At 54.3% G+C, this 27,234-nt stretch overlaps 1 protein-coding gene, 1 long non-coding RNA gene and 1 pseudogene across 3 annotated transcripts in view; 2 read left to right on the top strand and 1 right to left on the bottom strand.

Annotated features, from left to right (window-relative positions):
* LOC142024609 (uncharacterized) overlaps positions 1–27,234 on the top strand; it is a 144,907-nt gene that overhangs the window by 41,986 nt on the left and 75,687 nt on the right. The window lies entirely within an intron of this gene.
* LOC142024868 (zinc finger protein RFP-like) lies at positions 1,322–14,748 on the top strand (annotated as a pseudogene).
* Positions 19,129–26,878, bottom strand: LOC142024990 (uncharacterized). Of its 2 annotated transcripts, none has more exons than XR_012648549.1 (3): positions 26,758–26,878; positions 25,801–25,989; positions 19,129–20,530 (listed from the first exon to the last, which is right to left on the bottom strand). It is a non-coding gene; the product is annotated as an uncharacterized LOC142024990 (long non-coding RNA). The 2 variants fall into 2 exon arrangements; XR_012648550.1 differs by lacking the exon at positions 26,758–26,878 and adding an exon at positions 26,652–26,702.

Genomic DNA, 27,234 nt, shown 5'->3' with positions numbered 1-27,234 from the left:
AGGGCCGGATTCTCTCCCCAGGGACGGAGCCCAGCAGGAAAGTGAAGATCAGGGCCTGAGTAGCAGCATCGATAAATGTCACCTGCCCCCGGTCACAGTCCAGACACACCCGGATCCTGCAGGGGGCCTGGCTCAGGGGCAGGGGAGTCACAGGGGAGGTGAGAGCCTGGAACTGATCCCAGCCCCTTTCCACAGCCCAGATCTCCCTTCAGGGCTGAGGCTGATCCGTCCCTTCCTGCTCACAGACTCTCTGAATCAGAGCGTGAGGGGCAGAGCTCAGCCCTGGGGGAGGGTTTGATGGGTCAGTGACAGAATCGGGCCCAGCTGGAGAGTGACTCAGGGAATCTCCTCTCCCCAGGGCAGGAGTCTGCTACTTGTGGCTCCGGAGCCACGTGGTTGGTGCTCCTTAAGGACTTCTTTGTGGCTGCCGATGTTGTAATTGCCAAGTGAGAAAAAAAGTAAACCGCCTGATTATTTGTGAAAAACGGTGAACATCTAAAAGCCCCCAACTAAAGCCCCCGCACTACCTAGAAAAGGACACGTGCTCTTGAAATGTTGGATCAAATGGAGAGAGAAACTTTCTGCATCTCCGCGTCTCCGGTCACTGAACGACAATTCCCTGATGCCCGATTGTCTGAGCCCCCAGGTATTTCCCACAACTGTGAAAGGGAGGGAAAAAATCTTTAAAAACCACTTAGGGCCCTTTATTCTGTGCAGCTGAGAACATTTCACCCCGAAATAATGAGAAATGCTGACAAGGAAACACCCGTGTCCCCCTCCAAGCAGAGCCGTGAATTCTGCCAGACTGGCGGCCCCCTTAGACACACACGGCCCCGGCCCCGGCCCCTGCCCTGCGCCACAGGGGGAGGCTGACGTCCGGGGGAGCCTCTGTGAGCACAGGTGCGGGGAGGGAGCACTCCAGAGACCGGCTGCTCCCACCACAACTTTAACTGCCAAGTGGGTGTCCCCGGCCCCTCCCGGCCCCTCTGGGTGGCCTCCCTGCGCCCTCCCCCGCAGGCACCAGCACCCCTGGCAGTGACTCCCCACACCTGAAACTGGCCCGAGTGGCCCCTTTCCCGCAACAGCCTCCAGGGCTCTGACTTCAGTGGGGGCCTGTTAGTCTGTTTCAGAGGCTGCGGCACCTGGAAGATAAACAGAGTTTGTTTGTTTTCCGGCCGCCCATGAGCGCTTAGGCCAGTCAATGAGCTCGTGGGAGTCCCAGGGCCCCGGTGTTACCGGTGAGCTCCTCCCAGCCCAGCAAACAGCCTGAGTCAGATCCAGGCAGGGAAACACCCACTCGCTGCAGCGCATGAGCCTGTTCCTGAGCTCAGGGAAGCGAAACCAACCCTGTTCCCAGCCCGGAGGGAGCCATGGCTGCAGGGAGCCCCCTGCAAAGTCTCCAGGAAGAAGCCACATGTCCCGTCTGTCTGGAGTATTTCACAGCCCCGGTCACTCTGGAGTGCGGGCACAACTTCTGCCGAGCCTGCATCAGCCAGTGCTGGGAGGGACCCGACCCAGCCGCCTGCTGCCCTCAGTGCAGAGAGACTGTGCAGCAGAGAAGCCTCCAGACCAACAGGCAGCTGGCAAACATGGTAGAAATAACCAAACGGCTGAGTTTGCAGGCAGCGAAGGGAGCAGGCGGGGACGGGGTGTGTGGGGAGCACCAGGAGGCTCTGAAGCTGTTCTGTGAAGAGGATCAAACCCCCATCTGTGTGGTGTGTGATAGATCCAAAGCTCACCGCGCTCACACTGTGGTTCCCATCCAGGAGGCTGCCCAGGAGTACAAGGTACAGAGCTGCTGTCCAGGCTGATGGGTAATAACTTTGCATTTTACTGACAAGTCAATGGCACCATTCCGGTGTGTGCAGCCTTCAGGGCCTGAAAGTTGCTGTACAAATTAGTGATGCTCCAGTCTGGCAAAAAGGCAACAAAGGAAGTTTTTAAGTTTTTAAGTTTGTCTTGTGAGGGACACCCCTCCCCCGAATGCTGTATGGAAGATGGGCTGTGACTGTCAATATGCATAACTTAGAGATGCTTTGAACGAAAGATTATTTTGTCATTGATTATTTTTAACATTCTGACCTGCTGAGTGTGTAATTGTTGTGTGTAGTTGGAAATATGCCCTGTGTGCTTGTTGAGAGTTAGAGGTGCTAATAACGGCCATTGCTGGAGATTGAGGTTAAAACAAAAAAGCAGTGCAATAGCACTCTACAGACTAACAAAATAGTTTATTAGGAGATGAGCTTTTGTGGGACAAACCCGTTTCTTCAGCCCACAGCCAGACCAGAACAGACTCAATATTTAAGGCACAGAGAACCAAAAATAGCAATCAAGGTTGAGAAATCAGAAAAAAAAATGATCAAGGTGAGCAAATCGGAGAGCAGAGGGGCAGAAGGGGGGGGGGGGTGTCAAGAATTAGATTAAGCCAAGTATGCAAAAGAGCCCCTATAATGACCTAAAAAGCACCTGGTTTGAACGGGGATAGGAATTTTTAGGTCATTATAGGCTCTCTCTCTCTCTTTCTGTTCAGGGGTTAGTTTTCCTCATGACTGAGCAATTACCCTGAGGGCTTGTAAATGGCTTTCAGTTCTGTAGGTTGGGGGGTGGTTGGTTTAAAGCAGTGGTTCCCAAACTTTTTGGCATCATGCCCCTATTTATATTTTAGAGACTCCTTCACCCCCTACTTCTTCTTTGCCATCATCCAAACCCCCTTTTAAGAAAAAATGCAATACATCAATTCAAATAAACACAACAACTTGATACAGAAATGTCATTTGAAGTTAAAAATAAGTACAAATAGTTTTTCCTGGCCCCTTGCAGGTGCCTGGTGCAGCCCCAGCTGGCCAGCTGCCTGAGCCCCATGCCAGCCGCCTGCCAGCCCAAGACCTGCACTGCCAGAGCCGCCTGCCTGAGCCCCGCACTGCTAGGGCCAGCAACTCACCCACCTGCCCCAGCTGCAGGCCAGCTGCCCACCCAAGCACCACACTGGCAGGGTCAGCCACCTGCCCACCATCTTGAGATGCCCAAGCCCCACGCTGCTGGGGCCAGCCATCTGGGCCTCATGGTGTTGGGGCCAGCCACCCACCTGCCAGCCCCAGCCATATAAGCCCTGTGCTGCTGGGGCCAGCTGCCCACCCACCAGCCCAAGACGCCCGAGCTGCCCATTGCCAGGGTCAGCTGCCCAATCCCCAATCTGCCAGGGCCAGCCGCCTGAGCACCGCAAGCCCCACGAGCCAACTGCCAGAGGCCCTCCCCTCCCACAAAGCCAGGTACCTCCAGCCCCCTCCTCTTACCCCATCCCCATCCTCATCCCCGTCCCCATCACTGAAGACAGCCATCTCCAGTCCCCCATATAACCTCATCCCCCAGCCCTCACTCACTCATCTTTGCAGAAGGCAGCTGGCTCCACGTGGGTCTTTACTGGCTGCCTGCCTTTTATAGCGGCTGTTGTAAAATGGGAGTGGGATCCCTTTCAAACCCTGCTCCCCAGGGACCCATGGGCACTCTGCACAGACCAGGAGCTGCTCAATGGTCTGTGAAGTTTGACTCTCAGGAGCCGGAGGCTGTTCTAGGTGAGAGAGCTGCCTTCAGGCTGCAGAAGGGCGAGTTACAAGTTGTGGCTCTTATTGCCAATTCTATCACAGGGTTTATTGTTGTAATTGGCACCTCAGCAGCTTCTACAGACCCCAGATGCGATCTGCCCTTGGGTGTGTGGGGCCCTGCACAGAACCTAGTGAGGGACAATCCCTGCCCTGAGCCATTTACACTCTAACTGGTCAAGACAGACAAAGGGTGGGAAGAGAATCTGAGGCACGTGGAGAGGAAGTGACTTGTCCAAGCCCACTCAGCAGGTCAGTGGCAGAGCTGGGTATAAACCCCCAATTTTCCAAGGCCAAGTCCCGTATCCAACCACTAGGCTATGTGGCCCATCTCACCAGCACTGAGCAGTGAAGAGGAGCAGCCGTTGGGAGGGAAAGACGCGCGGCTGAAGGCCCCAGGCCCAACAGGGAGAGGAGGTTCCCACTGGGAGGCTGAACTCCTGCGCAGCTCCACGAGGGGTTAAACTCAGATGCTGCGGCCGGCACTAGAGGAGGTCACTGGGCTGAATGCTGTGTGGGTCTCAGATGCCCTCAGCCCACCCACAACAGGGCTCAGATGGAGCAGCTGGTTCACCCCCGTGTGACTCCAGTGTCCTGGAACGTGCTGCACCACTCAGCAATTCGCAAGTACCCACAAAGCTTGGGCAGAATCCAGATCTCTCGCAAATTACTAAAAAGCCCTAACGTGAATTGGTAACACGTCTGGCTGTGACCAGCCCTGGGGCTGCACTAATAACGTGTCCTCTCCTGGGGAGTATTGACCTCACAAAGATTAACAGTTATCTTGAGTTCTGGGGGGGAACACCCAGCGCCACCCCCCTCTCAACCCAAAGTAAAACCTCCCAAATCCTTTGTGTTTCCTCAGGGAAAAATCCAGGCCCGTTTGAAGACTCTGAGGGAAGAGAGTGAAAAGCTGCTGGGACTGAAAGCGACTGGAGAAGAGAAAAGCCGGGAGTACCTGGTAGGTGCCTGTTGTTACGAACCATCAGGGCTGGCAGAGGGAGGTCTGTTTGGAGGCAGACTCCTGTGTGGCCTTGGTGAAGGAGGGCTAGTGAGTGTCTCTGTGATCAGGGATTGGTGGGTTAGAGCCGTGTGCAGACAAGCCCTGAGCTTCCATTGCAGCTAGAGTGTAAATGGCTCAGGGCAGGGGTTCCACTGCAGGGGATGAGTTAGTATCTGTCCCTTGTGCCTTTCCCACAAACCCTCCCCAAGGGAACGGACTGTCCCCAGGCAGTGCTGCCTGCTGCGTCTGCTCCTGTTGTTCACACACACTTCCTTCTTTTTTCTCCACTTCGTCTCTGTCAGTGCGGCGCTGAGCCCGGCCTCCTGCCGCCTGAACTCCCAGAGTCCTCGGATAACATAATATGTTGAGCATCACAGGCCTAGAAACCTCCCTTACAGCGATAACAGGGGACAAAGGGGGAAACTGTGAGAGAATCCTCTGCCTTGTGTGCACAGAATAGAGTCAAACGTCAGATATCAGGTTTTTCAAAGACGTTCTCCCTCCTGCGCACTCAGCCCCCCATGACAGGGCCCAGGCTCCACCCATGTCCCTGACCAGCCCGTCCCCTGTCTTCCTACAGAGACGGACACAAACCGAGAGGCAGAAAATCGTGTGGGAATTCCAGCAGCTGCGGCAGTTCCTGGAGGAACAGGAGCGACTCCTGCTGGCCCGGCTGGAGAAGCTGGAGGAGGAGATTGTGAGGATCCAGAACGACAATGTCAGTGAACTCTCTGCGCAGATTTCCCGTCTCGGTGAGCTGATGGGTGAGCTGGAGGGGAAGTGTCAGAAGCCAGCGAGTGAATTCCTGCAGGTGAGACTGAGGGAGACACAGAGACTCTGTGTGTGCCCCAGGGCTGGAGATCCCAGAGAAAAAGTTAAGTTGTTGCTTTGCACCCACCAGCCACAGCTCCTCCACTTCTCCCTGCACGTCCTGCCAGCCACAGTCAGCTGTGGGGGGAGATGTGGGATGGGGAGGAAAGAAACAGGTCAAGGGTGTGCTGGGGGGAGGGGATGGGCACAGATGGAGATGGGGAAGGGGAAGAGGAAGTGCGGGGGCAGGAAGAGGTGGGGCAAAGTGTGGCATTGCTGGAGGGGTGGAGTGGGAGTGGGGTTCTGCACCCCCTGGGAGAAGTGGAAGCTGGTGCCTGTGGTAACAAACGTCCCAGCTCCCCACACAGGGAAGGGAGGCTCCTGAATCATAAGCTCTGGGGTCCAACAGTCAGAAGTCTCGAGTTACAAACACAGAGATATTAGAGATGGTAAAGCCCCATTAGCTCAGGGAATCCAAGGCCCTGGGGCCAGGGCAGGGCCCCTCTTCCCTAGATTTGCAAACTCCCTTCCCTGGGATCCCCTGTGCGTGTTGTGTGGGACTGAGATTCTTTTCTCTCCTTCCCCTGTAGGACGTCAGAAGCACCTTGAGGAGGTACGTGGCTCTCACTCCCCTCCCACCTCTCAGTGTTGGGAAAGAGCTGAGAGATGATGTTAGCACCGAATCTCCCCAGGGCTCTACAGTGAGATGTTAGGGGAGGGTCACATCTAAGCTACAAATATCCCTGATCATCTCGAGCCTGAGGGTCTCACCCTTGCAGAGACTTTACAATTATCCCCTCAATGGCAAAGTCTGACCTCAGGTATTCCCTAGAGGTGTCACCTTCCTGGGGGACTGGCTGCCCCAGGACTATGAGGCTGGAACATCGGCTTGTCACTGCTGGGCACTGGGTGAATTGGTGTCTGAGTCTAGTTCCTAGTGGGCAGATTTGTACAGCACTTCCACTGGCAGCATCCTGTCCCTCAGAGCCTGGAGGCCAAGGCGTGAATGGGCCATGGAGACGCAATTCCCCTTTTGTCCCCAGAGCTGGTCTCTCCAGGCCGGATTTCAAGAATATTAATAGGGCCTTCAAGTGGCAGTTGCAGGGCCCTGGGCTGTGCTGCACCTGCTCTCAGGCTGGGAGAGGCCGAGGGATTCTAACTCCCAGCCCCTCAGAGCAGCGACTCACTGGCAAGAACTGAAGAACCAAGTCACTAAATGCCGTATCACCATCTGACATTGTTTCTGTCCAGGTGTGAGAAGGGGAAGTTCCAGCCGCCAGCGGAGATCTCCCCTGAACTGGAAGGACAAGTCAGTGGTTTCTCCATGAAAACTACTGCTCTCTCCAAGACTCTGAGCAAGTTCAAAGGTACCTACAAGAGATCTAGGAGGGGAAAGTGAGTTAATGGAATGTGAAAGGCTCTGTTCAATTGATTCACAATTAGGTTGTGCTTCTATTTAATTGCTGGGTGAAAATGGCACAAACTTGGGGTCGACCACACACCGGTTGATTGATTAAAAATCTTATTTGTTCCAAAAGTATCTTGTGCCATTAGAGTTACCATTAGAGAGAGAGAGAGATAGTGGTGTTAGTCTGTATTCTATCAAAACAAAACACTAGTCATGTAGTGCTTTAAAGGCTAACAAAATAATTTATTAGGTGACAAGCTTTTGTGGGACAGACCCTCTTCTTCAGACCATAGCCATACCAGAGCAGACTCGATATATGAGGTCCAAAAATTGTTACCAAGGTTAACAAATCAGAATAATTGTTCTTCAGGTTGGTAAATCAGAAGAGCAGATGGACAGTGGGGTGTGTGGGTGTATGTAAGGTGGGGAAGTTAAGAGTTAGAAAAAACATTGAAGTATGTAAAAGAGTCCTTATAACAGCTCAGGTAATTGCTGTTGCTGTTCAAACCACATGTTAATCTGTCAAATTTGAATATGAATTTGATAGAACAAGAAGCAATAAGCTTAAACTGCAGCTAGGGAGGTTTAGGTTGGACATTAGGAAAAAGCTCCTAACTGTCAGGGTGGTCAAACACTGGAATAAATTGCTTAGGGAGGTTGTGGAATCTCCATCTCTGGAGATATTTAAGAACAGGTTAGATAAATGTCTTCCAGGGATGGTCTAGGTAGTACTTGGTGCTGCCTTGAGGGCAGGGAGCTGGACTCCATGACCTTCTGAGGTCCCTTCTAGTCCTCATATTTAGTGAGTTTGAATTACACAGTGAGGAGGGAGAAACAGTAACAGGAAGCTTGGAAATGGCAGAGATGTTTAATGACTTCTTTGTTGCAATCTTCAGTGGGAAGTCTGAGGAAGGAATGCCTAATGTAGTGAATGCTTCTGGGAAAGGGGTGGCTTTAGAAGATAAAATAAAAAAGAACAAGTTAAAAATCATGTAGAAAAGTTAGATGTCTGCAAGTCACCAGCACCTGATGAAATGCATCGTTGAATACTCAAGGAGCTGATAGAGGAGGTAGCTGAGCCTTTAGCTATCATCTTTGGAAAATCATGGGAGACAGGAGAGATTCCAGAAGACTGGAAAAAGGCAAATCTAGTGCCCATCTATAAGCAGAGGAATAAGAACAACCCAGGAAACTACAAACCAGTCAGCTTAACTTCTGTGCCAGGAAAGATAATGGGACAAGTAATTAAGGAAATCATCTGTGAACATTTGGAAAGTGGAAGGTGATAGGGAACAGCCGGCATGGATTTGTAAAGAACAAATCATGTCAAACCAATCTGAGAACTTTCTTTGATAGGATAACGAGCCTTGTGGATAAGGGAGAAGAAGTGGATGCGCGTGGCGGAGTCAGTCGCACTCCTGGGCCGCAGCTGCCCTGTTTAGTCCAGTGGCCCCACCGTATGAACCCAAACTCTCCTTCCCCACCCTTCCCCTTTGCCCTGCATGGAGAAGAGCTTATAAAGGCAGCCCTGAGCAGGATCAGCTGGCCCTAATTGATTTAGGGCAGCCTACTCCTCAGCTGCTCCCACTTTGATTGCCAGCTCTGTCTCCCCTCTGTTTTCACTCCTGTCTCCCCTCTCCTGGCCCCACCCTGCCACAATGTGGTATACCTAGACTTTAGCAAGGCCTCTGGTATGGTCTTGAATGATATTCTTATCAATCAACTAGGCAAATACAACTTAGAGGGGCTACAATAAGGTGGGTGCAAAACTGGCTGGATAACCGTACTCAGAGAGTAGTTATAAATGGTTCTCATTCCTGCTGGAAAGGTGTAACAAGTGGGGTTCCGCAGGGATCTTGTGACCGGTTCTGTTTAATATCTTCATCCATGATTTAGATATTGGCATAGAAAATACGCTTATTAAGTTCGCAGAAGATACCAAGCTGGGAGGGGTTGCAACTGCTTTGGAGGATAGGGTCAAAATTCAAAATGATCTGGACAAATTGGAGAAATGCCCTGAGGTAAACAGGAGGAAGTTTAATAAAGACAAATGCAAAGTGCTCCACTTAGGAAGAAACAATCAGTTTCACACATACAGAGTTGGAAGCGACTGTCTTGGAAGGAGTATGGCAGAAAGGGATCTAGGGATTATAGTGGACCACAAGCTAAATATGAGTCAACAGTGTGATGCTGTAACAAAAAAAGCAGACATGATTCTGAGCTGCATTAACAGGTGTGTTGCGAGCAAGACATAAGTAGTCATTCTGCTCTAGTCTGCGCTGGTTAGGCCTCAGATGGAGCATTGTGTCCAGTTCTGGGCACCGCATTTCAAGAAAGATGTGGAGAAATTGGAAAGGGTGCAGAAAAGAGCAACAAGAATGATCAAAAGTCTGGAGAACACGACCTATGAAGAAAGGCTGAAAGAATTGGGCTTGTTTAGTTTGGAAAAGAGAAGATTGAGGCGGGATGTGATAAAAGTTTTCAGGTATCTAAAAGGGTGTCATAAGGAGGATTGAGAATAATTGTTTTGCTTGGCCTCTGAGGATAGAACAAGAGGCAATGGGCTTAAACTGCAGTAAGAAAGGTTGAGGTTGGACATTAGGAAAAAGTTCCTAACTGTCAGGGTGGTCAAACACTGGAATAAATTGCCTAGGCAGGTTGTGGAATTTCCATCTCTAGAGAGATTTAAGAACAGGTGAGATAAATGTCTATCAGGGATGGTCTAGGCAGTACTAGGTCCTGCCATGAGGGCAGGAGGCTGGACTCAATGACCTCCCAGGTCCCTTCCAGTCCGAGTATTCTGTGGTTCTATGAATGTTAGTTCTGAGCATTCCCTCTGCAGGCAGTTGTTAAAGTCCCTTTTCAGTAGAACACAAACTTTCAGGTCTTTAACAGAATGACCCACTCCATTAAAGTGCTGGCTGACGGGTTTGTGTATTTGGAGTCTTTTGCTGTCTGTTCTATGTCCATTCATTCTTTGTGGAAGAGTGTTTGCCGTCTGTCCTATATACAGGGTGCGTGGGCAATGTTGACAGACGAGGGCATACACGATGTTAGCTGAGGAACAGAAGAATGTGCCTGTGATTCTGTAATTAACGTGGTTAGGTCCAGTGGTGGTGTCTCCAGAATAGATATGTGGACAAAGTTGGCAATGGGGCTTGTTGCATGGAAAAGTTCCAGGATTAGTATTATTGTGGTATCGACTGTGGTTGCTGGTTGGAATCCTCATTAGGTTTGGAGGCTGCCTCTGGAAAGAACAGACCGGTCACCTAGGGTCTTCTGGAGAGCGGCATCCTGATTTAAGATAGGTCGTAGGTCTTTAATGGTGTGTTGCAGGGGTTTGAGTTGGGGGCTGCAGGTAAACAAGTGGGCTGTGTCTAAACTATGAAAATAACTTCGAAGTTGCTTACTTCATAGTTGAGCATCTTCCCACACCCTGCTTCGAAGTTAAACTTTGAAAGATGGGCACTGCTCCATTCCCAGGAATGGAGTTAGGACTTTGAAGGAAGGGAAAATGTGTGTAGACTCTCTACTGGCTACTTTGATGTAGTGCATAACTTTGAAGTTAACTTCAAAGTTAGTTCCAAGTGTAGACGCACCTGTGGTGTTCTGTTTTTGGCTTTTTTGGGCCTGTTTTGGAGAAGTCAGTTTCTGGGTATTTGTCTGGCCCCGTCGATTTGTTTTTCATTTCTCCTGGTGGGTAATTCAGGTTTCTGAATCTTTGGTAGAGATCTTGGAGTTTTCGGTGTCTGTCAGTAGGATCAGAGCAGATGTGACTGTATCTCAGGGCTTGACTGTAAACCATGGATTGTGTCATGTTACCACTAGAGTGAGAAATGACACACACTTGGACAGAAATACTGCCCAGTTCCCTTCTCTTGGGGCATAGGCAGGTCATGCTGCATTTCCCCTCTGATGCTCTAACTAACCCTATGATAGCTGAAATGTTCTGTACATCCTGATTATAACTTCACTAGCAGATTCACCCAGCATTGCTCAGGTCCTTAACTCAATTCGGGGTTGTTTGACAGTAAACGGAAAAGTCCATCCTTCATTGAAATGGTTGTGTTTTTCAAAATTACAATGTTGTTTTGATGAAGTTAATTTTTATTCTGGACTTTTTTTGAAAAAAAAAAAAAAAAAAAAGATTAACACATTTCCATTGAATTTTTTCATACATTTTATAGAGGGGAATTTCATGAAGTGTATTTATTTTTTGTTGCTTTAAATTCTCTTTTTCTTCAGTGTGTTAACAAAAAAAAAAAGGCAGCAGTTAATGTGGTTTCCAGTAACATTTTCTTTTTGTTTTCAAACTTTAAGCATTGATTTAGGTGTGTTGAAACAGAACATTCTTCAAAATTTCTGGAAGGTTTATTAAGAAACAAGCCTATTCTAGGTTCATCCTAAATTTTTCTGGCTCATCTTGGTTCAGTCTCTTTCAACATTTACTCGGTTGTTAATTTTGAGGACTGTCCTTGATTGAGTGATCCTGTTTGGTTTTATGAGAATAAATCCCATTCCAGGCACATCTCATTTTCCTGACACAACCAAACCCTTATATTGCTTTAAATTCTGGTAAGAGGAATCCATATACTGAATTTGGAGGTCCTACCTCTTCCCATTTAGGAGGATACAAAGAGACAAACTCTCTAAAATATACAGTAGAATCACAGAACTGGAAGGGACCTTGAGAGGCCATCGAGTCCAGTTCCAGCAGGACCAAGATGTGGGGAAGCGCCACTTTTGATCTATTTTGTAGCAAAAGCTAATTTGAAAAACTGGTAGAGCAATAGAATCACAGAGCTCAAGACCAGAAGGGACCAATGAATGTTTTTGTCTAATGTCCCGAAGGAGATGTTGAGTTCTCTGTCTTCATTTTTTTATAATGATAAAGAGAAATGAGGCATAAGAAAAGGGAACTGCCTAACAGACACGTGCATCTATATTATATATAACATTTATTTCTCTTCAATTTCAGACAAACTGAATGAAGAAATAAGTAAGTGTCATTCTCCTTCTTCTGAGAAGGTTTTGTAAGAAAATTAGACCCTCCTGAGGGGAGGTTTTTGCATAAATTTATCTTGTTCCAAACAAATCCCTTTTCTGTGTGTTTGCGGACGTGCTTTTTTATTATTACCTTTCTGTTTGGAGCTGTGAGTTGTTTTTCATGTAACTTTGTAAAATGTGGGGATTGACTAGACCGGATAAATTTCCCACCAAAAGCAAATAGAAAAACCGATGGTCAGTTCAGCAATAGAGACACAGAGCGTAAGGCCAGAAGGATCGACGAATCCTCCACTCAAGTGACCCCCAAACAGTGGGACCCACCTTCCTAGGGGTACATGCAGGAATATTCAGGAGGCCAAGGCCAGCCCACATGGGGGTGCAGAGGGAGCACTTCCTGCTCCCACTCTGCCCCCAGCCCAGCTCCCATCCCAGTCACAGCTCCACTCTGCCCCCAGTGCAGCTCCTTCCCCAGTTGTAGCTCTGCTCCTCCCCCGGCTCCGCTTTCAGCCCAAACTCCTCTGCAGAGCCAGTTGTTCAGCAGTGGGGGGAAGGGCACAGACCGGTTCCATTACTGGAAAGGGGAGGGCGGAGGTTGGACAGGAAAACCCTAAACACAACCTGTCCAGTCTGAGCTCCTTCAGGGGAGAGTGTGTGGAAATAATTCCTCAGTCGGAACTGCTGTGGTGAGGATCAAGGGACATAAAAACATTACAAGTGGGAAACCCCTAACGTGTGTGTGTCTCTTTCATCTTTAGGCAAACCGCATATGGGCATCGGTAAGTGTCATTCTCCTTCCACTGACAAGAAATGTTTGTCCCAAATCAGATCCTCCTGCGGCAGCTTCTTGCATTTGTGTGGAAGTTTTCCATTTTCAATGTCACTTTTATGATTTTGTTGCGATATGAGACATTGGCTGTTCATTTACCTGCTTTGCTTTTTGGAGAGGTTTGTGCAACTTGTTCAAATGGGGGGAACGCTCAGTTGGAATACAGTCAGGGGCACTTGTTTTTTCCTTCTCATTCTCCCCTCTGAAGAAAGCCATGAGCTCTGCAGTGACCCTATGCTGATGGGATGAGCAGGGACTGTGTCTGTGGGTGATCCCTGCTGCAGACACAAGCAGAGGGACGGAGCCGGGATCAGAGGCGGGGGCTCTCCTGGGGCCATTACACACCCCTGGGGAGCGCCTGTGAGCAGAGCTGGGAGCTTCTTACTTTTTGCCTCTCTGCACCCACCATGATCCCAGCCTGCGCCTGTCTCTGGTACACAGGGCATCACTTTCCTCCCATCACTAGCATGGCCCTCTCCCTCTTTCCACCAGCCGCTGTTCTACACTCCCCCTCCCCCTGCAACGGGTAATTACCCACTGGGAGAACAGGGACAGGGATCGGAGCCCCTGGCTGGCTGTGGAGCCCAGGAAAAATGAGCATCTACAGCCCCAGGCCAGCTCTGCCTGCTGCCCACCCAGCACTCCAGCCAGGGAGCGCAGTCAGGGTGAGGGAGTTGCCCAGTCTCCAGTTGGAGCGCTGGGTAGGTGGATTGGGACCTGCCCCGTGCCCTGACCCCATGACAGAAACATGACAAACATGAGGAATTGAGGGACAGGAGGTGGGAAGGGGGAGGGGCCCCCATGTTCTGACCCAGGGCCCCACAGAAACCTAATCCCCCTTCTCCCCACCACACTCGTAGCTTCTGTCTCATTCCACCATCAAACCCCTTCCCCGGTGTTAACCCCTCCCGCCCTGCCCCAGGCTAATGGACTCGTCTGCTGCTGAGCTGTGATATTCAGGGCAGGATCTATCCTGGTCGCGTGTGGCCTGTTATTCCCTGAGCTGTGACATTTCCCAGTAGGCCGGGTGCAGTGGGGAGGCCCCAGAGCAAAGTCCAGCCCAGGGGCAGCTGGGACACAGGGAGATTTAAGGTGTTAGGGGGAGGGGAGCTCTGTCAATGGTCACTGAGTTGGACCATCTGCTGGGGCTCCCAGAGTCTCTAGTCCCTCCCCAGGGAGAGGTGGGGGCAGGAGGGGAAAGATCCTGAGCCCCAGGCCTGGCCCAGCCGATCCTTTCACCCTGTCCCTGACCCGGCCCTGCCTGTGAGTGACTCTCCCCAGCCCTGGGCTGAGATCTCAGAGCTGTCGGGCACAGCCTGGGGGAAGGAGATTCCCCGAGTCACTCTCCAGCTGGGCCCGATTCTGTCACTGACCATCAAACCCTCCCCCAGGGCTGAGCTCTGCCCCTCACGCTCTGGTTCTCTCTCCCCTGCAGCCCGTGTGACTCTGGATCCAGACACGGCTCATCCCCACCTCGTCCTGTCTGAGGGTGGGAAAAGTGTGAGATGGGAACGTACACGGCAGCGACTGCCCGACAACCCGGAGAGATTCGACGCTGAGCTCTGTGTGCTGGGCTGTGAGGGGTTCACCTCGGGGAGACATTGCTGGGAGGTGGAGGTGGGGGTGGGCGACGCTGGGCTGTGGGGGTGGCCAGAGAGTCTGTGAGCAGGAAGGGACGGATCAGCCTCAGCCCTGAAGGGAGATCTGGGCTGTGGAACAGGGCTGGGATCAGCTTCTGGCTCTCACCTTCCCTGTGACCCCCCTGCCCCTGAGCCGGGCCCCCCGCAGGATCCGGGTGTGTCTGGACTGTGACCGGGGGCAGGTGACATTTATCGATGCTGATGCCGAGGCCCCGATCTTCACTTTCCCGCCAGGCTCCGTCCCTGGGGGGAGAATCCGGCCCTGGCTCTGGGTGTGGCCAGGATCCCAGCTCCGACTGTGTCCCTGAAACCAGCCTCTCTAGCCTCAGTATCTGTGACCTTGGAGGACTCTGACCTACCCAACCCCTGGCTCAGCTCTATGACCTCTGGATGCTCCTTTCCCTCCCTCCCTGCAGCCCCAGGGATAAGCGGGGAGGGAGATGAACCCCTGGGGCTAGCAGAGGGGCCCTGAGAGGCAGATGTGGGGCTGGGAAGGGGCAGAACTAACAGAGAGGCTGCTGCGGGGGCAGGACACAATTAATTAATGAGGATCTCTGGGGGGTGGAGTGGGGAGCTGGATGTGATTTGTACTGATCTGTGTCCTTAGATCTCACTGGGGTCTGTCAGGTACTTACAGTAAATAAAGCAGGAAAGACGATTCTGATGTGTTTGGTCCTTTTTCATTTCCTGGCATCAGTTGCTGGGAGCAGAGTGGAGAGTTTGGTTCCCTGCTCAGTGGGGTCCCCCCAGCCCCAACATGGAACAGACCAGCACCTCCCTGTGCTGAGGTGAGACATTACTGGAGTGTAAAATGAACATGCATAATATGATGGCAACCGCTCTTCTCTGCTTGTACCAAATCTTCTGCCAGCTAGGCCCAGGGAGGTGTCTGGTGATTCGCTGAATCTCTTTATTTGGCTCAAATATTTGTATTCTTGTTAAGTACCGGAGGGGTAGTCGTGTTAGTCCAGATCTGTAACAGCAACCAGACTAACTAATAATGCAGTTGCTGTATTATTGTTGTAACCCTTCCACCGGAAGGAATTGGCAGCAACCAGGGCTGGGTTCAACACCGAGGGGTTCCTTTTCATCCATCTCACGCAGAACCGGCTCAAGCCCCCAGCCAGTAGCCTGGGAAGGTCACACACCCCTGGGGGCCTCGGAGAGGCAATGCTTCCCCCCTCGCAAGCACACAGTCTGAGTGCAGAAACGGACTTTTAATAAAAGAGGCAGAAAAGTCAATTAGCATAAGCTTGGGAAATTCTCCCACCCAGAGTTCATAACCAGTTCTCAAGTAACTGTCCCAGCTCAGATGCATTGAGCAGTGTCCTTGGCCTCTCAGGCTCTCCAGTCCAATACTGTGACCAGCCAATCCACACACCCAACTTTCTCCGTACCCCCACTTCAAATGCCCCACTTATAACTTGGTCCAGTCCCTGTGGGCACTGACACCTCACGCTGATGCTTTCCCTCACGGAACCTGAGACAAGGCCGCCTTTGCGCCCGTCCGGCGTTCTGTTTGCTCCTACCAGCCGTCCATGGGTTGTGCCTTCTGTCCATCCGCTGCTCCTGCAACTGGCCACCCGCTGGTCATGCCATCCACTGCTCCTCCTTCCAGCTGCCCGCCGGTCACACCGCCTGCCAGTCATGCCATCCATCACTCCTCCTACCAGCTGCCCACCTGTCACACCATCCCATAGCACAGTAGGTCTGGCCTCAGGTAAAACCCTGTAATTTCAGCTCTTGGGGGCCTCAGCTGCCCCCCTGTAGTTTCAGCTCTAGGTAGCCACCAAAGTGGAGTCTCATAAAAACATCAGTATCCAGCACTATCTTTTAACACACAAGAGAACTACTCAAAGCAAACTTACAGCTATACGGCCAAGGCATAAACAGGGCCAAGCCACTCAGCTATCTTGTTCAAACCATACCCCCCAACCCCTGCACATTTGCTTTATAATGCTTCAAACGAGGGAGCTCTGTGTAATCCATGTCTTATGCAGTTATATCGACTGCCCTGTCCCCCCCCAATGGCTTGGAGCATTGGTGAGATTTCAGAGTTCTCATACTGAGCGTTAGCATAAATTGTGATTCTACAGCAATGTGTTTACAATCGACAAAATCTCATTGCTTCCTTGCTACCCATCACTCTTTGTTTGCCAGGTATCACATATGCACCCCTTTGCATTCTCATGCAAATGATCTCCGAGAGACACATTCCTCCCAGCCTTCAGCAGCATTGAGTTCCTGCTGGCACATTCCTTACAAAAATATTTCAGAGTAACGCATCCACACTGCAGGGAAAAATAAGCAAAACTTATTCCCAAATAGTGTCTCCACACACAATAGAGCCTCTTGTGGATTAGAGTCCCTGAAAGCACGGCTTCCCGGGGCTCTAATCTGAAATACCACGTCTACACAGCAAAGTTATTTCAGAATAAATGTTCCATAATAGCTCATTTTGAAATAGGCCGTCCTCCTGTTTACACAGCCCCTAGTTTGGAATGGGCCCTGTTCTTCATGGAATGAGGTTGACCAAATTTGAAATAAGCCCTTCGCTATTTCAAAATAATTTTGCAATAGTGGTTTTACTGTGTAGACACTCGCAAAGTTACTTGGGAATAGTGGCCGTTATTCCGCAATAACTTTGCTGTGTAGACACACCCTCACTGACTGCAAACCTGGCCACCATGTTAAAGGGACACTGCCAATTTGAACGACAACGGGCTGGATTCTCATTCTCACCCAGGTCACTTTATTTACACCACTCTGGCATTGCCATCCCCAGTGGTTCAAAAGCCACGAATCAGGCCCAAAAACAACCATGAGAGATTTAGAAAAATAATGCTGTGAGGATTTTTTATTATTCGTGTTCTGATTTTGAGGCATGGAGCTGGCACTACAGTCACAAAGGTATTTGAATACTATTTAGATTGCAGGTACATTATTATTTATAACACAGTCATAATAGTATAGTCATTATCTGACTGGTGCTGAAAGAGAGATGCAGAAACACTCCTCCCATTAAAAAAGCCTGTCAGGTGGCACTTGTTTTCTTTTTTCAGTGGTTGTCTGTAAAAATAACAAGATTATAAAACCACAACATTTGAACATATTTCTTCAGACCTAATTTGTTTTGCGTTTCTTTTTCACAAATCTGTTTTTTAAGCTTGAAGGAAGGACAGGCCTTTTTTAAACACTTGTTCTTTCTATTTTTTGTACAAAAGAACGACACTAAGCATCCTTCTTTTGGCTGCCATAATGACGTTTATTCTGGGTTTGCACTTAATATTTAATTTTTATACTTAATGATACGATTGCTAAACATCCTCCTATCAGAAGGACATCAGTTGTTCATTCAGATAATTTTCTCTTGTTAGTTTTTGTTCTTTGTAAAATAAAAGGCATCAAAACCCCCGAACTTTTTAAATCAGCTTTGGAGAATTACATGCAGCAACTTTTTGGTATGAATCTCCCTCTCCCCGGGCCCAGCCTGTCTGTGGTCCATCAATATATTCCAAGCCCAAAAGTGCTCTGTGGCCAAATTAGTTCGGGAAACACTGACCTACCGGAATCGTTCCCCCCCACCCCACTGAAATGCAGCCGCCTCTGAAGGGAAATACAGCGGCTGGTCAGCAGCGCACCACACGGCTGCAGGATGTCTGAAGGGAAGGGTGGAAGATGAACCCCACACCGCCTGGCCCTGCAGGAGGCAACCTGCAGTCACCCAGGCTGGACTCTGGGCACACTCAGAGCCCCTGTTCAAGCAGCGCTGTGAGATATTTAAGGATGCCAAACAGCCCTGGCTGTCAGTTCTCCTCAACCACTGGCACTAGCGAGGTCAGAGCGCCCCCTACTGCCAGTCTGCAGCACTGAGCTCTGATCAGCCCTGTGTGTGGTCCCCACTTCCCAGGCTCGGTCTACACTGGGAGTTTAGTCAATGGCAGATACACAGTTCTAGTTTCTGCAGTCGCGGAGCTAGACTCGACCTCTCTGCAATTGACTTACCTGGCCGGCTACACAGAGGGAAGTGGATGGAAGAAACTCTCCGTCGATCTCCCTTACTCCTCGCGATATGGAGGAGTTCAGGGGTCGACTGTCAGCTCCAGAGAGTTTGATTTCGTGCGTCTTTACCGGGTGCGCAGAATCGAACCCAGAAAATCAGCCCCGAACAGGTGACTCTTTCCCTGGTATTAGGGTGACCGTATCTCCCTATCCCAAACACAGGACAGGGAGATATGGTGGTGGGGGCGGCTCCTCCCGGCTCCACAGAGGTGTGGGGAGCTGGGAACCTGGCAGCCGCCGTGGGTGAGCTCCCAGTCAGCCAGCGGGGGTGCGTGGGAATACAGGGCAATTAGCCCCTTTTAAAAGATAAGTCGAGATGCCTTTCTGGCCCCCAAAATATGGGGCTGTTCCACCCGATATGGGACGGATGGGCACCTGACATAGTATAGACAAGGCTCCGTCACCAATCAGTGACAAATCTTCCAATCTGCTTTCCTAGTACCGACCCCCTTGTCCCACTCGCCTGGCCCTCCCTCCCCTCCCCCACCCCACTGCACTTCCTCCCTCACCCCCACTCCACTACCACTCCCTCTCCTCCCCCACTCTCCTGGCAATCCCTCCCCCCATCCCTTACCCCTTACCCCACCCCCCGGGCACTCCCTCCCCTCCCCCACTCCTCTAGCACTTCCTCCCCTCCCTCCCGAACACCCCCCACACCCCAGCAGTCCTGCAGTTGCTGCTGTACTTCAAGAAGAGCTTTTACCCCGGAGAAGCCACATGTGTCAAGGACTCCCGGAGAGACCGGGGGGGGGGGGGGGGGGGGGGGGGGGGGGGGGGAGGAGCTGGCGATTGACATGGAAAATGCCCACACCCCAGCAGGAAACGCCCAGCCCGGAGCACTGAACGGGCAGGTGTCCTTCGGGGGAGGGGAAGGGAGACAAAGGGAAAAAGCCGGATTTACGCAGAGACTCTCTCAGAGACAGGGATGTAAAATCACCTTTCATTAGCTCCCCAGTGAAACACGAGCTCACTGCTCAATGGGTGCAGAGGCAGCTGGGGGGCCCCTCCAACCTCGCCCGGCTGGAGCAGCCCCACTGCCATGGACAGGAGCTGCTGCAGCCCAGCTGGCGCTTCCTTGCCCGTGGCACTGCTGCAAGTGGGGGGCACCCCAGAGCAGACACAGGAGCCCCCATCAGCAGCGGCCTGGCTCAGGCGCTCCACAGGGCAGGGATGCTCCCGCTGGGCTGCAGCAGCCCCAGTCTGCCAGAGAGAAACCTTTCCAGCCACGTCCCCTCTCCCCCCCACTCCCAGGGCCACCACAGATGGGGGCTACTCTGGCCTGGCTGGAGCGCCCGGGCCTGCGGCAGGCAGGAGGCTGCTCCACCCCTACCTGTTACCCATAACCCTTTCAGGTGAGGCTTAGCAGGGCCACATGAACATCCCCACTCAGAGACCGCCTCACACAACACGCTGAGACAGAGCCACACGTGACCGATGCGAATCGCTCCACTGAGAGGGCAGCGCTCAGGTGCCAGGAGGACACTGTGGGATAAACCTGAATAACCGCGGATGAAATCAGAACTGGATGCTGCGAAGAGTTCTTGGTAACAAAACCGCCACAACCATCCAAAGCAGCACGGAACTGGGCATCAGAACAACCCAAACAGCCGCAAATGGCCAAAGCCTGGTTCTCTAGGGGGCCCTCACCTGGCCTGGCATCCGGCGGACCCGTTCCTCAGCTTCCCCTCAGCGGCTGCACAGTCAATTCTGTTCAACTTTCCGCAGGCCCCGCGCCAGCAGGGGTCCTCCCTCTGCCAGGGTAGGAAAGGACCCCAAGGAAACACAAGCTCTTCACCCTTCCTGGGCCACTTCTCCTCCCAGCTCCTCCCCTGCGTTGCAGGGTTCACAGAAGTCACTCCAGGGCCGTTGGGTCACCTGCTTCCCAAGATGCAGGGGGTGCAGATGGCGAAGAGCTGACGTCTTTTCTTGAGTGGGAAGTGCAGGAGCTCTGCCCACTGCGCTCTTCCCTTCCTGCCACACGCGGGGTCCTTTCCTGGAGCTCTCCATGGGAGGCCTCCGGAACAACAGGCCGTGGGCTCAACCCTCCATTGAGATGCGCAGGGCAGCTCCCCAGGCTCAAAATCATTTTCTTAGGATCTGCAGATCCAGGCAGATGTTTCTGCGTCGCTTCTTCTGAGATCACAATTCCAGTCTGCTCTTCCCAAGGATGCAAACCTGAAAAGAAATGAAAACACAAAACAAAACAGTCGGAGGTGGGGGTCTGCACCCTGCGGCTCTTTAAGGACGTTCTTTGTGGCTCCCACGCGATAATTGCAATGTTAAAAAAATAAAAAAAAAACCCTCTTGATTATTTCCAGTAAATGGTGAACGTCTAAAAGCCTGAAAACGAGCAACTCATCTCTAAACAGCAAACAGTGTGTGAGCTCCAAACACTGGGTAACTCCCCCCAGCACCTGATCAATCCCACCTCAGAACAGAGACTTGCTCATTATCCACAATGGCTCCAAGCACTCTCTCTAGAGTGGCAGCAGCTGATTTAGACCCCCCACCCCAACAGGTCTGGTGGGATGATGTTTTCCCCTGTGCATCACTTTACATTGATCAACACTGAATTTCACTTGCCATTTTGTGCCCCAGTCACCCAGTTTTGTGAGATGCTTTTGAAGCTCTAAACACCACATTGCAGGCTGCAAAGGGGTGCATGGAGCAATCACTTACCCCGTCTCATTTTCTCGCTAATATTCCCAACCCAAAGTCCCACCACAGAGACCAAACTGCTGCAGGAGCCGTTATTCTGGGCAGAGCTTTTCGAGGAGGTTCCTCGTCCCTTTCTCCACCCACCCACCCCTGCATCCCACCCTCTGCCCCAGCCCGCAGCCCCTCCCGCACACTGAACCCCTCAACTTTGCTGCTACCAGCCAGGCGGCTGCTAGCCAAGACTGCTCAGGAACAGCTGTAGAAGCCACTGCCCTGACTCCACTGCCCTTGGGGGGTGCGCTGCACAGGGGTCACCCTCTGCTCCCTGATGGACGTGAGGCCTCAAGGGAGCAAATCTTAATGCAAACCTCGGTTTGTAGTAAATAAAAACATTCAAAGGACAAATTGTGCACAACTCTGGGCACCAAATTAAACAGGAAACACCACCTAGTTCACAGGCACTGCCAGGCCCTTCAGACTGCGTGGGGTGGGTGGGTCCGTGGGTAAAAATAAGCCCAGCGCTGCCCTAAGGCTGGGATCGCCGGAACACCCTTCCCGCACTGCAGACCAGAGGGCGGGACTCAGTTTCCCAGGACACTGCGGTGTAGGAAGATCACAGCTCACCTCATCCAGGCACTCCCGGGCCGCAGCGCCCCTTGCAAGTCAGGTCCCAGCTCCACCTCCCCGTGTCTGTCCCGTAGCCGAAGGGGGACCCCGAACGCCCCATTCACACGCTCCTCTTTTCCCATTGCCAGGGCAAGAAAACGCGCGAAAAAGCCAGGCGGCCGCTGACTCCCTGCAGGGGCGTGGCCATATTAGCATAGTGCTCCCGGATTGGACGAGGCCCCGAGAGCTTTCCTGCAGCCGCTGTTGAAATGGATGAACTTCACCGCGGGCGGGCGGTTGGCCATGACACTGTGACATTAGCACACAGCGCGCCAAATCCCTTAAAGGGGCAGAGCCCGTAGCTCTGCCGGGCGCGGCAGGCTAACAGCGCAGTAAAGGACTCAGCCTACCCCACCAGTGTCCAGCCCCGGCCCCGGCCCCGGCCGCGCTCCGCTGCCGCCCGCAGGGCTGTGCCCGGTGTCGCTGTAGCCGGGGCGGTGCCACGGGCGGCAGCTCAGAGACAAGGGGGACTGACGGAGGGACGCGTCGTTTATTGGCCCGGCTTCTGCCGGGGGGAGACTTGCCGGGAGCGCCGCGTCCTGCGGCAAAGCGCCGGGACCTGCCCCGCTTGGCCCTGCCGCCCGCAGCGGGTCCTGCGAAAGGCCCCTCACCCCCCCGCGATGTGGGCTGGACACGGACGTGCGTGACCCGCAGTGACCGGGGAGCGGAGTGTCCGCTCTGCAGCCGGGCCGGGTGCGGGGGCGCCAGCGGCCTGTGGCTCCTGGGACAGCCCCGGGCTTTAGCCCCCCGGGTGCCGGGTTCGTTCCCTCCTGCGGGTCCCAGCGGTCGGCGCTCGCCTGCTACCCCCCGGGCTGTGAGCTCCGACCCTGCGGGCCTGGGGCCCAGAGATCACACACAGATCTGCCCGGGTTGGGGCTGCGCCCCGCCGAGAGGGCCGGGCCGGGACCCTGGGACCTCCCGAGTCCCGTCCGGCTCTGTGAGCTGCGACGGGAGGCTGCGGGCAGCGGCTCTCCCCCGCCCCGAGGAGCTGAGACCGGGGCTGCACACAGCGGGGAACGGGGGGCAGGGTCTGCCGCTGGGTCTCGGTCCCGGTCCAAAGGCTGAACTCTGGGGGTGGGGCCAGGCTGGGCGCTCACAGGGCTGGACTGATCCGCAGTGTTTGTACTGGGGGTCCCTGTTCCCTGCACCGGCCCCACGGGCTTCACCCCCCCCCCCGGGCAGAAACTCCCAGCGGTTGGGGACATGAGACGGGTGGGGGAGGGGCGGCTCATGGGTGGGACAGAACGTGGGGCCGAGGTGAAGGGTTTGCTCAGCTCTGGGACAGGCTCTGGGGGAGGGAGGAAACAGCTCCCGCCTCCCCAGCCAGCCAGTGTCCCCTCTGCCCACCGTGGGCAACGCCAGTGAACCCAACAGGGAACCACCAAGTGAGCAGTGGGAGTGCTGGGAATGCAGCTGGGCAATATCGACCTCCTGTGGTCCTGCAAATTCTTTCGTCTGGCACCGGTCAGGGCCCGAGGGTGCCGGACGGGGGAGGTTCATTTACACATTGCGCAAATTGCATAAATTATGTCTAGATACAACTGCAGCCTGAACGTAGCCTGAGCCGCATCTGGGGAGCTGCACTGCCCCTCTGCATCGTCCTACTGCAATGCTGGGGGCGGCCAGTAGGTGTCAGCATTACACAATACAGGACGACCCCCCCCGCCGCCAGCCCTGCGGCATTTAATACCCCCCCCAGGGGCTTGGGGGGAGCCCGCGCACACCCCCTCAGAGCGGAGGAATTCACCCCCCGGCAATAACCAACACCCCCCGCCAGTGCTGGACTCGGTCCGCGTTAAGCGTTGGCCAGTAACAGAGAGGAAGCCCCGCCAGTCTCTACACCATCAAAACAAAACGCGGTCAAGTGGCACTTGAAAGACTCGCAAAATGGTTTATTAGGTGACGAGCTTTCGTGGGACAGACCCACTTCTCCCGCCCAGAGCCGGACCGGAGCAGACTCAAGATTTAAGGCCCAGAGAACCGGACACAGAAATCAAGGCGCACAAATCAGAAACAAACGATCGAGGGGAGCAAATCAGAGAGCGGAGGGGCGGGGGGGGAGGTCAAGAGTTGGACTGAGCCAAGTTCGCAGACGAGCCCCGAGAGTGACGCGGAAAGTTCCCATCACGATTTAACCCCTGTGTTAAGGTGCCGGATTTTAATACAAAACCCAGCTCGGCTGCGTCCCTCTCCAGAACTGGGCGATAATGTCTCTGCAGTAACACACGTACCGCGGGGGAGGGGGGGCTCGGGCTGTGCCCCGCCCCCCCGTACAGCGCATGCGCAATGAGCGCGGCGGGAGCCGCTGCCCGGACTGACCCTGCCGGGGCTGTGGCGGCCGCTGCCCGCTCGCCGCGCACGTGACAAAGCGCTGCGGGGGGGGGGGGTCAGTGCCCCCGAGAGCCCCACGGAGGGACAGTCCCCAGGGGGTGAGCCCCGCCCCCCCGCGTGCGCGGCCTCGTCCGGGAGCCCCGCCCCCCCCGCGCGCGCGGCCCCGTCCGGGAGCCCCGCCCCCCCGCGCGCTCAGAGGGCGGGACAAGGCTGTTGTCACCCGCGCCCGGCCCGGCCCTGCAGCGGGTGTGTGCGGTGTCCTGCCCCTCCCCCCGCAGCGCCCCGCCCCGCCCGTCGGTGTGACACTGTCACACCCGCTACGTGCACGTCACGTGTTCCCCGTGCAGCCCCGGGGCGCCCAGCGCCGCCTCCCCCGTGCGGCACCGCACAGCACCAGGGCCGGGGGGCGCGGCCACAACGGCGCTGCCCGTCCCGCTGCCACCGCCGCCCTGCGCTGCACTGGGGCCGGGCTGGGCTGGGACCCAGCCGCTGCCTGCGGGGAGCGCTCCGGCACTGCCACGTGTCCTGGGCCCATGAGTGAGTGACCAGGGGGCTGGGCTGCGCAGGAAGGGCCGTGCAGGGCTCAGTGTGTGGGGCTGTGAAATGGGTGCCTGGTTCAGAGGCTGGGTTTAGGATCGGGGTGGGGCGAGGGGCAGTGCAGCGGGGTTGGGAGGGGCGGGGTGTCTATTTCCATCTCCCAAAGGAGGGTGACATCTAATGGGTAGATTATTGTAGGAGCAGAGGGAGATCTATTAGTTGAAGCAGGGGCAGGGCTGGGCACCAGGACTCCTGGGTTCTCTTCTCAGCTCTGGGAGGTGTAGCCAGACATGAACTCCCTATTTGGCCTTTTCTTCCTCTTCCCCCCCCCACTGGGAGAGACAGAGAGAGAAATAAGCAGGGGAGACAGGCAGCCGTTGATGTCCTGGGAACACAGGTGTGCTGTCTCGCCCAGCCTGTCTACTATACACAAAAACCAGACAGTGGATGGGCTAGCTAATGGCCGCCCTTCTGGCTGATCTCAGTAATTGACAGGCCTTGATCACTTCACCAGCCTTGATCACTTCCCCAGGAAGATTGGGGAACCCCGCCCATGACCTCCAAAGGTGCCCAATTGTCCACAATTCACAGGTGCAAATTGAGCCTTGCATCTTCTCTGGGAAACCTGGGGTTCAAACACTCTCCTCCCAATTGGCCACTTGAGACCAGGAAGAAGCCTAGGTGCCAGAAGGGGTATAAAGGGGCTTGGCAAACCACCCCCCCTTTGAGTTTCAATCACCTACAGCTGCTGGCCAGGTCTGGAACTAACTCCCAAGACTGGGGATGCCTGGTTCGTATCTACTTCGTCCCGAGGGATTGAGAGAATTTGGGTCACACTGGATCGAGGAGGCAGGGGTAAGAATTACACCTGTATTGCACTTCTTTCCTATAGGAATTAAGGGAAAGACTCTGGTTCCACCAGGTCTAAGAGGCAGGGGTGAAAATCATACCTGCAACTTGCCTTTCTTGTGTACACATTACTTGTATTAGTTTAAGCTAGCGAATTTGTCTAAAACTTTTCTTAAGTTAAATTGTGTTGTTTCCCCTTTAAAAACCGCGGGTACGAGCTGTTTTTGGGCTATAAACTGCTAAAACCATAAGCCCGTCACTCAGACCGCGGGAAGCCCTGACCTTATCTTTAAAACGCGTTTACCCCTTTGATCTATTAGCGGAGGATCGCAGTGTTCTATCTTTTACGTAGAACTGTAGAAAATTTATCTTGCGTATCAAACCCCAGGGGGTCCTCGCCTTACCTGAACTGGCGAGCTGCGGTCAGCAATGACCTTCTGCAAATAGTAGTAACCACGAGTAAAATCATTCGCCTGTCACTCACTCGGTGGCCATCTTGGTTTCATTCATAAAGTGAGCGGTCAGTTTAAAACCCCCTTTCACACGCGGCAGCCGCTTCTGTTGTAAAATCGCTGCCAGCGGTTTCCTATCAACTGTTAGAAAAGTTAAACAAAAATTCACAATTGTGGTACTTCGATCACTTGTCTGAGTTATATTGTTTCCATCTGTGTATAAATACAAAGTAACTGTTAAGGCCTCTAATAAGTGTAATTTTCCTCTTGCTGCTGTGCCCGAACTAAGCGCAAACCAAAGAACCCCGCCTGCCCTGGCTGCTCAGCGCAGCTGCTGGGGCGGCATCGCCCCCCCCTTTGCCCCTCCAGACCTTTAGCTGGCACCTGGGCACCGGCTCACAGAGCCGCGAGAGACCCCGGTGTGTGCGAACCCCCCGCCCCGCGGGACCGTCTCTCCCCGCGCCCCGCCCCCCCGGCACGTGCCCGCAGCCGGTGCGTCCCAGCCCGGCCCCTCGGGTCCCGGGGGAGGAGAAGCGCCGCTTCCCGCTGGAGCACGTGACACACACCCACCCCCCCCAAGGTAGGAGCGTTTCGAGCCCAGGAGACGGGACAGAACCGCCCCCCCCCCCCCCGCAGAGGGCGCCTACGGCCGGACCACACCCCCCTCCCCCCGCTGGGCCCGAGCTGAGCCCCGGGGGGACCGAGTGCCCCCGCCCGTTACCCCGGCTCCGTGTCCCCCCCACGGGGTGAGCGACCCCCCCCATAGCTTGTCCCGTCCCCCGGCCCGGGACCCCGACACTCACCGCCGGGCGGGGCTGTACGAAACACCCCCGCGCAGCTCGGGCTATGCCCCGCCCCCCGTACCGCGCATGCGCAGTGAGCGCCGCGGGACCTGCTGCGCGTACTGACCCTGCCGGGGCTGTGGCGACCGCTGCCTGCTCGGCGCCCACGTGACAAAGCGCTGCGGGAGGGTGGGGGTCAGTGCCCCCTAGAGCCCCACGGGGGGACAGTCCCCAGGGGGTGAGCCCCGCCCCCCCGCGTGCGCGGCCCCGTCCGGGAGCCCCGCCCCCCCCGCGCGCTCAGAGGGCGGGACAGGGCTGTTGTCCCCCGCGCCCGGCCCGGCCCGGCCCTGCAGCGGGTGTGCGCGGTGTCCTGCCCCTCCCCCCGCAGCGCCGCGCCCCGCCCCGCCCGTCGGTGTGACACTGTCACACGCGCTACACACCCGCCACGTGCACGTCACGTGTTCCCGGTGCACCCCCGGGGCGCCCAGCGCCGCCTCCCCCGGGCCGCACCGCACAGCACCAGGGCCGGGGGGCGCGGCCACAACGGCGCTGCCACCGCCGCCCTGCGCTGCAGCTGGGCCGGGCTGGGCTGGGACCCAGCCGC

This window comes from Carettochelys insculpta, chromosome 22, assembly GCF_033958435.1.
Source record: "Carettochelys insculpta isolate YL-2023 chromosome 22, ASM3395843v1, whole genome shotgun sequence".
NCBI lineage: Eukaryota > Metazoa > Chordata > Testudines > Carettochelyidae > Carettochelys > Carettochelys insculpta.
This window is presented reverse-complemented; position numbering and strand designations above follow the sequence as displayed.